The 10,558-nt window shown below is 44.1% G+C and overlaps 1 protein-coding gene across 2 annotated transcripts in view; it reads left to right on the top strand.

Annotated features, from left to right (window-relative positions):
- Positions 1-2,297: 2,297 nt before the first annotated feature.
- The window catches only part of CDK17 (cyclin dependent kinase 17), an 89,843-nt gene continuing 81,582 nt past the window's right edge, over positions 2,298-10,558 (top strand). The window contains exon 1 of one of the 2 annotated variants that reach the window (XM_042816285.1): positions 2,298-2,465. The gene's annotated coding sequence lies outside the window, so the exon portion shown is untranslated. The remainder of the gene's footprint in view (positions 2,466-10,558) is intronic. The other variant, XM_042816286.1, reaches the window with a different exon arrangement.

The raw sequence follows: 10,558 nt of genomic DNA, 5'->3' as shown, positions 1-10,558 counted from the left end.
GTCTGTCAATCTTTCTTGCTTTGGTACTGTTCACACCTTGGTTTTTGGGTAGTTCATCCTAACCACTCAGTTTTTAGTTTCTCATCTTGTCACGACTACTTATGCTGTCATAACTGAATTGTAAGTGACAGTCATGAATGTGTATCAAATAAAATAAGCACAGCAGAAGCATTACTACCTTACTAATATTTTAGTCCTTGAAAATAAAGCACAGCTTCATGAACTTCCAGCCCACCTCCTTTTAAACGTAGTTTACTTGGGTGTGCTGCAGTAAGTGCACTTGTTGCTGTCTCAGGAACTTGTTCTACAATTCATGTATATAATAACAAACCTGCACACAATCATTTATAATGATATTACTTAGCCAAAATAGCCTTCAAATTGAGTAAGATAAAAACAAAGCACAGATCATCTCGTTAGCATTCAGAGATGAGAAGAACTGGCAGGTCTAGCAAGAACTGGTAGGTCCTGAGCTGCAGAAGAGATCAGTAAGGGATATCTTTGCATTGTCAGAAGTTCAAAGCACAAATGTCTGCTTTCTCTGTCATTAAAAATCCCACATATTTTGCAAAAGTAAGTCTGCTATTCTATGTCTTGAACACATTCAGAATGAGCTCAATAATCATGTTTTGTCTACGTAGACTTCAAGCGTGCTTCTGAGTCATATTTACTGCTTTTTATCCTCAACTGATTTCACTAGGAGCATATATCAGCATGAGCAAAGTGAATCTGTATGCACTAATAAGTGGCTTGATGCTTGCATTCCTTTTTAGGCAAGAGCAAGTTACTTCTGTTTACTGGGAAACGTTCGTCAGTGTTCTGGTTCATTTGCACTGCTGGAAGGTTGCAACTGAGCTGAAAGCAAGGGAAATTTTTGCTGGCACTGCTTTTGCAAGTACAGCTCCCTCTTGGCCCCACTGCGGAGAAAGACTGGCTGGAATGAGCTGCATATGGAGCTCCTTAAGCTTGCACTGCAGCCTCCACCTTAGCACAGAGCTGCCTGCAGATCTCCCTCAGGCAGGTCTCCCTCAGTGTGCCTGGGTGTACCACAAAGCACGAACATGGATGTCCTATCAGCTTTCCTGAGGAGACCATGGTTTGGTTTCACATATTCAGCCAGAAGGCTGTGGGTCTGCTTGGACAAAAGGCCTTGTGGCTGTGACACTGAACTTTGGCCAACAAAATAAAAGCAAAAATCAGAACGTGTCCAAAATGAAAAAACAAAAAACAAACAATTGGCCAGTGTGCCCTAAGCGTATCTGTGACCTGGTACTTGAAGCTCAAACACACATCACTGAGATCACTTCAGATTTGGACATATTGTTCTATTTTGTTCTTCATTTGGTGGAAACATGACAAGAAGATACAGTGCAAAACAAATTGCTTGTAAGGGTAACTTGTAGATTTTGCTCTGTACGAGAAGGCTGAGACATTTTGGGGCAGAAAGGACTGAGAAGTGAGGGAATGCAAACTGGATCATTTTGAACAAGAAAAAAAAGATTATGAATGGAAGAGCGAGGAGGAAGCATGGTTGTTGCGGGCAGGATGAGCACAGGGATGGCACACGGACTGCGAATGCAGCATAAGTAAGAAAATACCAGGGCATAATGGAAAGGACGTTTTCATCGCTACTGAGCAAGAAACCTGCAGAAGCTACACGGCCACCCCTAACAGGCGAGGGGGGCGGCTGCTCCCTCACAGACGGCCTCCACCCTCCCGCAAGCCCCAGGCCAAGCACCACAAGGGTAGCCGCCGGCGGCCGCTACACCTGGAGCGAGCGGAGGCCCCTCCCCAAGCTGACACAGCCCGCGGGGAGCCCCGCAGGCCGCGCCCCGCAGGCCAGGCCGCGCACCGCCGCGCGGGGAGCAGCAGCGCCCCCTGCGTCCGGCTGGGCCCGGCTCCCCCGACCCAGGGAAGGCGGCCCGAGCTCCCCTCCGCCGCTCGAGGGCATTTCCCGAGGCCGCGGCCCGGCGCCCGGCTCTCTCTGGCCGCCCCCCTCAGCGCTCTCCGCAGCCGCTAGGTGTCGCCGGCGTCCGGCCTCCCCCGCGGCCCCTCCTGCGCTCGGGCTGCCGGCGGGGCTGGCTCAGTGCGCTGCGAGCGGGCGGAGGCGGCAGCCCGCAGCGGAGACGCGTAGCCAGGCTCGGCCCGTCCGCGCGCGGCGCTCGGCCCGGACCGGCTGTCGCGAGGCTCCGCGCTCGGCACCGGTAGCGTTCGGCTCCCGGCACGGCCCGCGGCCGCGTTCCGCTGGGGAGCCGCGGAAAGGCGACGGCGGGGGAAGCAGCCATGTTGGAGCGGGGAATAAAGTGACTTCGCTCGAGGAGGTGGCGCGGCCGGCAGCTCTCTGGGCGGCGAGGGGAGGAGGGGGCTCGGCTCCCGGCGCGTCCGGATATCGCTCCTGGGCGGAGGAGAGAAAGGAGAAGGGGCAGGAGATCCGCCCCCGGACCCGCGGAGCCCCGGCGCTACTGGTGAGTTGGGGCCGCTCATTGTCTGCGTGCCCGGGCTGCGGGGCCGGCCGCCGGAGCGGGGCCTCGGCCTGCGGGGGCTCGGGAGGCTTGGGAGCCGGGCCGGGGGTTCCCGGCGGGGCCGGAGCCGGCCGAGGACCCGCAGACGCCGCGGAGGGGCTGCGGGGGATTTCCGCCGTCCGCGGGCGGCCCCGGGGCCCTAGCGGGGGCGGCTCCCGGGGGCTGCCGTCGCTCCTCGGCCCTGGCCGGAACGCGAGGCCTGGGGGCGGCGGGGCGGCCCCGGCGGTGCTTGCGGTCCCGGCCGCGCTTGTATACTCCCTCCCTCCCCGCCGCCCCCTCTGCTAGCGAGGCTGCTTTCTTCTGACAGCTCCGCGCTTCGCAGCCTCCGCACAGATGACACATTCGATCCTATTGCGGCCCTCCCTCCCCCCACACGCACGCACACCCAAAATCTGTCGGTTGTGTGTGTGGCATAAGAGCTTTTGTGCCCTGCGCCCCTCCGTGTTGCTGCATGACAGGATACGTGAACATTGGCTGACCGTGAACTTCGGTGAACTCCTCTTCTTCTTCCCCTTCCTCTGCCAGATATGTGATGGCACGAGGCCAGCGGGAGCAGAGCGGTGCTTCCCTCCCCAGGAAGGTGGGGTGGATGCCCATGGGTAGCTTTGGTGCCCTGTGAATCCCCTGGAACTGTATCCACGCTCCGGTTCTGCTGCTGTGAATCTGCTGCTGAGCTGTGTGCTGACAAACCTCTTTGTCTCTTTTCTGCACCAATTTCAGCAGCAAAACAGAGTTGTGTTCTGCTCTAAGCTGTCTTTGGCACTTTTATAATGATGGTTACTGGTATTATGGGTATGGTGAGGAAAACAGGGCTGAAGTGCATCATACTCCAAATTACTTCATGTCAAAGACTTCTATTTCCTTCATTTTATTTCAGTAAATAACTTACGTGTGTGTGGTTTCTTCCTTTTATAATTTAACAGAAGATCAATAAAAACTTGCTCATATCTATTGTGGCTTCTATATGAGGAGAGGAAGCCGGGTTTGATATTCTTCCTTTCCTTTCCTTCTTGAATGGTACTAACTGAGCTACAGACTAGATGAGCAGAGGTTAAATATGTGGAAGACACGGGTCAGAAGAAAACTTATCAAATCAGACAGTGCCAGATTCGGGTTTGTTTTCACGTTAGAACTATGTAAAAGTGAAGGAGGTGACCTGGTATTTTGTTGCGTAAGATACTAAAAAAATTGCCATATTGCTTTGTTGTAGGAATCCTGGGTGCTCATTGCACAGCCCTTGTTATTTATATCTGCACTCGATGTGATGTGAGAAAGGCCTGTTTTGAATAATTAACGCAGAAGTAACAGATACAAAAACATGGAATCATATGTTTGAAATGCAGAGTGAAAAATTTTCCTTAAAAATTATTTATACTTGAAAGAACAAACCCAATCTCCTCCTCCAACAGAGAAGTCATTACAGTGTTAACTTGGCGTTAAAAAGGCCGCTTGAATTTGAGAGATGAAAGCATCCCTTTTTGATGGCATTATGTAAATCCTGCCTGTCAATGAGCAGTCTGGCTTGCAGCACCTTTAATTGGATAGCGTGGGACTGCTCAGACCTGGGCTTTGCGTGTTGGTGCATCCTGGTGTCCTCCCAGGATGGAATTCCACACAGATCAGTAGGGGTCTGCCTGCATCCATGCTTCTTTCGAATCAGAGCCTGTGTTGTCTGCAGCAAATGGTAGTTGGGAAGCACGCGGTCATTTATTTTTAGCTTGGCCAAGGATGTTGTGCATTAATTCATCAATTTAATATAGAAAGCACCCCTGGCGTGTAGAGAAATAATATATAATTCCAGTATAGACTTAGAGTAACTGAAAACCAGCTGTTTTTCCCCTGAATGGGAAAAACGTCTTCGATTTCTGCATAGTGCTGCAGCATAAAAATAGGAGATTGCTTGTGGCATAGATATCCCGTATGCCTGGTGTGCCACATAGTACCAGCAACTAATAATATGCCAAGATTTCTGGCTGGATTGTTAACATACGCATTCTTCCGATTTCTTAAATAGGATTCTGCTGCTTGGAGGGGAAAAAAAAAAGGTTTCACTAATCTTAGTAAGTTCTGGTTCAATGCAGTGTATTTGAGTAAGCCAACCTAAGTGCCGTCAGGAAGGGCTTCGCTGGAGACTCATTCTATGAGCGCTGCATTAAAACCTTTCCTGAGAATTGCTGCTTCCACGTGGAGTGGAAGAAGTGGGTGATCTGTGGACTGGTCTGCTTTTATTTGTAGCTAGGGGGGAAGAATAGTCTTAAAATCTGAAAATTGTCTAAAAATCAGGCTTTTCTAGTGTATGTTCGGTATTTGTAAACATGCTGACTGTTGGTTACAATTCTTAAGTTCTCCGCTACGTGGTTTTTAAGTTTTTATTTTTTTGGCAGCAAGTTTCAGTTATATGTCTCATGACTCAGCTGCACATCGCTGTCATTGGTGACACTTCAGAATCTGATACAAAACTCTCCTCCACAACTTGTGCTGTAGAAATGCTTTCAAAATGCCAGATGTTTGCTCGACGGTTCCACAGTCTTCGTTCTGTTTGTGCTGCCCAGTGCTGTGCTTCTCATTTAAAGAACAGACTGACACGCTGTACTGCTGGTGACCATTGTCTTTTTTGCAGTGCATGTCACTGTAGTGATGACATTCTCATTCTGAATGTAGAACTTGAATTATTTTGGTGCCAGTTCACACGCTGATACGGAGATCGTTGTACTTGGTTGTTAAAACTAAAAGTGGTTTATATTTGAATGCTTTAATTACTAGGCAGTAATTTTAATCGAATTCTTAGAAACTTTTAAGAAATCTGAGGCTACATGTTATATTAATAAACTTAGTAAATGTGTTATACCCTTTCAGAGCCTAGTCATGTTTTTCCCCTATAAACATGAATAGCAGATAATACTTCCAGAAATAGTAATTTCACAGAAATGTCATTAATGACAAGAGGTGTTTTCTTTTTTCCCATGTATTTTGTGGAGAATTGTGATTCCAGTTTTGGCAGGTGTTCCTCTGCAGAGTGAGAGTTAATACTCATTTAGCCAAATGACTAGCAATAACTGTATCAAAAGCAAATCCCTACTTAATGTAGGGATACTGCAGTGTGCTGATACTGCGCTGTTGACTGACTTTGTGGATCGGTACTTCCTATAGAGCTGGTGGTTTCCTGGCCTCGTTTTAGCAGAAGTATCAGCTGTGGAGTTCAGCTGAGCTGCCTTACTCGGATATCTAACTGCAGTGGTTCAGCTTCTGTTCTCTGATCCAGTTATATGGAGAATGGTAACTTTAAAGGCTGCGTAAGTCATGTAACTTGCATTAACTAGCTTTTGGTTTGTTTTTTTCTTTTCTTTTTGCATAATGCAATATCCTGCATGTATTAAAAAAAAATGCTGAGTTCCAATGGAAGAAGCAGTGAATGGTATATCTGTAATTGAAATGGCAAGTTTGGGCTTTGATTATGACAGCATGAAGAAAGAATGTTGCCTTGAAAAGGTGATTTCTTGTGCAAGTTTTACGGTATTTTCATATTCATATATTGTTGGAAAGCCATAGGTATTGAAGAAAGCATGAAGTCATGCAGGAATACAGATCCATGTTTAGGATTTGAGCACTTTCTGGAATCATGCGATTTATGCTGACAACATAAAATTAGAAAGAGATTAATTTGGTCATTTCCATGCCAAGGAAGAATTCTTATTTTATATTTCCTAATGTGTTTTCTGATCCGTTGTAAATCCTCAAACAATAAGGCTTTTGCCACTTCTTAATGGAGATCATTAAACCCCATGAATGACTGTATTATAAAATCCTTTAAATGCACCAATTCTGGAAATCATCGTTGCTGACGTGTTTGGGCTTTTGAGGTCTAGTGCCTGTTTTTAAAAGATCAGAAATTTCTTTTATTGGGACCATCAGGTTTTCGGGGGGGTTCTGTGTACAATACAGAGAAAAAACGTGAATAGCATGGCCAAAAAAACACAGCAGTGAAAGTATTTTTGTTCTTTGTATGATGGGGCAAATTAGAAAAAAGAGATAAAGTACTTTCTGAATGCTTTCTAAGTAAGTACGTGAAGGCTTCAGTGAATGTAAGGGCAAATTTCTAAGTGTTCTTTCTCTAATGCCTTGAAAATGTAGTAAGTTGAAGAACACGGTGTTAGCCAAGTGTTTGACTATCATCCCATCCCCCCCTTTTTTTTTTTTTTTTTATAATATTCTCTGGAACAATGAATTCTGCATATATTATGATGAACGAAGCTGTGTTATTATACCACAACAAAGAGAAATGTCTTGTTTATCCTCCTAGACACAGTTCTCACTTGTTTTCATATTTTAGGTTGGGCTTGCAAGATATCTTGTGTAAGTGAAAGTTATTGCATGCTCTCTAATCATATTTCATTTAATTATAGCCTATTCCTTATAATTGTACGCCTTCTCCTGCTGCTGTTTTCAAGCCGTGCTGGAGTTGCACGACAGTCTCTGATTTTTAGCAGCTGTGCCTTGTCAGCCTCACTTTCTGTTCGTGCTGGAGCTGGCAGGATCCTGGCTTTCCCCTCTGTGGACATCGCATCTTTACCTGAGCTTTCATAACCAGAAGTCTTCTTTCAGGAACATCCCTTTGCAAGTGTTTTTGACTCCTTATTCACATATTACTAGTGTGGAGTATCTTGATTTGTTCAGATACGTGGAAGATGTTTTTATACAGCAAGTATTAAAGATATTTTTAGTGACGTTTACAGTAATGGAGCTGATTGGCATTCATGAAAATAAAGATCTTTTGGAGATGGGAATTACCAAGACTGATCAAAGAACATTAATAAAAGACAACGGGTTTTCTGGTAACTGAGAGAAACCTGTTTGAGTTTCTCTCTATAGAAACCTGTTCACAAAAATGTATAGAAGTTGAAGTGGATGTGGTTGATAAGCAAAGTCAAAGACTGTGATGAGGAAAAAACTGTGACCAAAAGGCAGGATGTGTTTTGGAAAGCAAATGAATTCTAACAAGGCTATTAGCCCGTGAAAACACTAAAGAAAATGGTAGTATTTGTTGCTATTCAGAAGAGGTCAGTGATGTTCATTAAATACTCTTATGTTCATAAGTAAAACCAGATGATAGTCATACACATGGTGCTTTGAAGTGCTTCTTAAAATAGCTTGAAGATGTTGAACAGCAGCCCCTGGAGTTGTATGGTAAGAATTGCAAAATGTTGACAGGGCATTTTCTGAGGTATTGGTACAGTTGGAGTTTGTCAGGAGGTCTTAGAATACATAGGAAATTTGTGATGAGCGCAACTGAAGTGTGCTAAGAGTTGGTAATGAGCATTGTAAAGGCTATTTACTGTGCTAAAGTTGAGGTGAAAATTACCGTGATCCATCACAAGTTTATAGAAAGTTGATCTTGTGAAAATAACTTCCGAGTCTCTTGATAAGAGACTAACTTTGTGATACGTGACTGTTGATACTGCAGAACAGACCTGTAAAAACCTTTGGTTGGTTGTTACGTGACGTTTTGTTTAAGGAACAACAGTGGTTGTTCACGTGTCTGTGTATGACAGAGTAAAACCTGGCTGGCCGATGGCACGAGCCAAGCCGTCCCTATAAATACCGCAGTTAGGTCACGGTGTGCCGTGTGGGCTCAGCAATGTCAGGGTGTCCGAGGGAGGCTGCTCGGGGCTGGCTGTCAGGAGTGTTTGTCAGGGGAGCAAGAGAAAGTAAAAATTGCTCACTCTTTTTGTACATAGAGCCCAGAGAACTTTGCCAGAATGGGTTGTTGGCGCAGGTTTGGAAGTTTCAGCGATCATAACTCATACATGAGAGGTTTAAAATCAAGTTTAACATAATATATTACATTTTACTGGACTTTCAGTACAGCTGAAAGCTGAATTTCTGATAGTAGAATTCATGAACGCTCTACATAGGCCAAAGCAGTGGTGGCTGTGAGTTCTAACTGAGGAACATCAAGATCCCTGTTTTTTGTCTGTTCCTAGCTTGTTGCAAGAGCCACGTCCTCTGTTTTTTCTCTGTCCGTGAAGATCCAGTTGTCATAAACAGCAGCGGGGTGTTTAAAAGTGCAGGAAGGTTGTTTCCTTCTTAACTACCACTCAGTTTTAAAAGCCTTGGCATAAATATCTAACTAAACAGTTTAAGTGCCTCCTTGCAGAAGTATTTTATAATAATTTACCTTATTTATAGGCTCATTGAAAACCAAATGCAAAGCTCAGATGGCTGCAGGAGGCTGCGCTTGGCCCTGTGCTGCCCGGCACCAGCAGCTCCCGCTGTTAGAAGGTGGAATTGAGTGCTATGGGCTGTGCTGCTTGTGGCTGCTCTGGGATGGCAGTGGAGGTTAAAGTAGACACTGGGGCGCAACCTCAGGTTTGTTGGTTGAGTTGTTTTGGTGTTTTTTTCACATATGTAAGAGTCACCTTCTGCAGGATCATGGAAAAACAGCAGTTTGCAATTATTTACTTTTTTAAATATCCTGAGCAGATGGGAGGGGAAACTTCCTCTTGCACAGAGAGGAAAGGAGGTCCTTGAAAGCTAAATATATCAAGTGTGTAATGCTTTTATTAAAGTCTTTTGAAAGCATGGTGCAAAATGGCAGCTCAAACTTTATTTTGGTAATGAAAAAAAGAGATGGTGGCAAATAGTTACTGGTAAATCATACATATTATTTGTTTTGAATACAGGTACATCTTTGAGATGGGAGCTGTGAGGTTCTTAGTATTGCAGGACAAAAATTTGAAGTAAAAAATTTTTTTTCTTGAAAATAATGTTTAAAAATTGAACGTTTTAATCTGAAATTGAGTTCAGAACAAATGTCTTGAGTAGACAGCAACAAAAAGTGGATGGTGGTCATATTTGAAAGGGACTTTCATTAGGACATTTGTGCAGAATCCACGTCCTTTCCGAAGAATTGGTCACCTGGGAAGATGAGATCTTTGGCTTTACTGAAGCTACAGCTTGGATTTACATTGCTGGTATTGCTGCTGAGTGTTCTTGACAATGATTTCCTCTATTTCTTATCTGTACAATAATACAGTTTCAGAGACAATTCCAGAACTTTAAGATTCTCCATAGTATTTCATTAGCTTTGCCAGTATGATTCAGTAGGTTATGGCAACACAAAATATTTGAAAGCTTATGTTATTTACCTTCAGGATTAAACAAGATAAACAGCTTACAGTGTTCCCATTTGCACAAGTCACAGTATTTTTAAACCTGCTGCCTGTAATACTGTGTTGTTTATCAGGGAATGCAGTTAACCTGAATGTTGTATTGTGGCTTCTTTCTGATTCATCTGGATATAATTCTCAAAAGCAAAACGTTTGATCTGTAAGCCAAAAAATAACTTCTAAAATGTATTTAGGGAGAGGAAGTCATTTTGGTACTAAGCATACTCCCTTTTTCCTGGACAGCTTGGGAAATACAACATAACTGCGTACAGTAGTAAATAGATTCCATAGCTATGTGCTTTTCTTCTTGGATTTTGCAATTTTCCTATTTTAGGAACAGTGCCAAGTAGATTGTGAGTTCTGAAGTTATGGACGTGATGTGCTTTTATACTAACCTTAGCTGTTGCATTTCAAAATGTGTTTTTACTTTGTGTATGAAATGTACGGTGACGATAAGGAAGTATTCTGAACCTGCTTCCTTTAAAATGGGATTTTGTTTTGGTATTCTTACCTAATAGGAGTTTTGTTTTCCTGCTATTTAGGATTGTTTCTGTTGGTGGAAGAGGTGGACGTTAGTTGAAGGATTTAAGTTGTACATTGTTTGTCATTGTGAAGTTATTTTGGGGGTGAATGAATGGGCAGTGGCAATCTGCACCTGTGACTGTGACCTGTGTCATAGCAAAATGCCCACATTCTCTTTTATCATCTGTTTCTAAAATGAGTTGTTGAAACTTGGAAATTATTTTATCAAATAATCTTATCTAAAATATGATTTGTGCCAGATTGGCTGATTTGAGTGCTGGTGTTTGTTGATTTGTTTTCTACTACTTCTGTCTATAATCAGTAGAGTAATGCTTTCAACGGCAGTAC

Source organism: Centrocercus urophasianus, unplaced genomic scaffold (assembly GCF_019232065.1).
Source record: "Centrocercus urophasianus isolate 14NV4802_14NV808 unplaced genomic scaffold, USGS_Curo_1.0 seq_15, whole genome shotgun sequence".
Classification (NCBI taxonomy): Eukaryota; Metazoa; Chordata; class Aves; order Galliformes; family Phasianidae; genus Centrocercus; species Centrocercus urophasianus.
This window is presented reverse-complemented; position numbering and strand designations above follow the sequence as displayed.